General features: G+C 68.4%; 1 protein-coding gene across 1 annotated transcript in view; it reads left to right on the plus strand.

Annotated features, from left to right (window-relative positions):
- Window positions 1–613, plus strand: part of MYOM2 (myomesin 2) — a 103,160-nt gene that overhangs the window by 8,691 nt on the left and 93,856 nt on the right. The gene's annotated exons all lie outside the window — the stretch shown is intronic.

A 613-nucleotide genomic window follows, 5' to 3' on the forward strand; every position in this document is an offset into this window, starting at 1 on the left:
AGACCAAGCTCCAGGCCCTGGGGCCGCAGTGCGGTCAGCGGAGCTGTGTGACCCCAGAGTCCCACGTCCGAGGCCCTCGGGCCCTCTGTGTCAAGGGCCGCTGCAGACACGAGTGCCTTTGCTTTCCCGCGTGCTAGAGGTGATGCCACTGTCCCCTAGTTGGCCCCTGCCACGGGCGCCATAGTCTTTCTGCCGGTACCTGGGAGGGATCTCGGCCCCAGGAAGGTGAGGAGGCGAGGCCGTGGCCCTCGTCCTGGGGGCACGAGGCCGGCTTGGTCCAGTCAGGCTCAGGGCAGAGCCACTGGGCCCGTCTCAGCTCCCTGGTGGTCTGGGGCTGGTCTGGCGCAGCTGATGCCGTCCACTGACCTCCCTCTGGGACGATGCAGCCTGAGTTCCTGGTGCAGGCGAGCAGACCCTCGGCGCTGTTACCAAGGGTCGCCGGGGACCGGTGCCCTCTCCCCACACAGACGGGACAGTGTGGGCTCTGGACGTCCCCCCAGCCGCCCCCTCCGCCCACTGCCGTGACCCCTGGAGAGCAGAGCAGCCACCTGCAGGGCAGTCAGGACGATGCAGTCAGCCTCCGCACTAACCCGAGTGTGTCCCCCACCAGGTA

This window comes from Pteropus vampyrus, unplaced genomic scaffold, assembly GCF_000151845.1.
Source record: "Pteropus vampyrus isolate Shadow unplaced genomic scaffold, Pvam_2.0 Scaffold690, whole genome shotgun sequence".
Taxonomy (NCBI): Eukaryota; Metazoa; Chordata; class Mammalia; order Chiroptera; family Pteropodidae; genus Pteropus; species Pteropus vampyrus.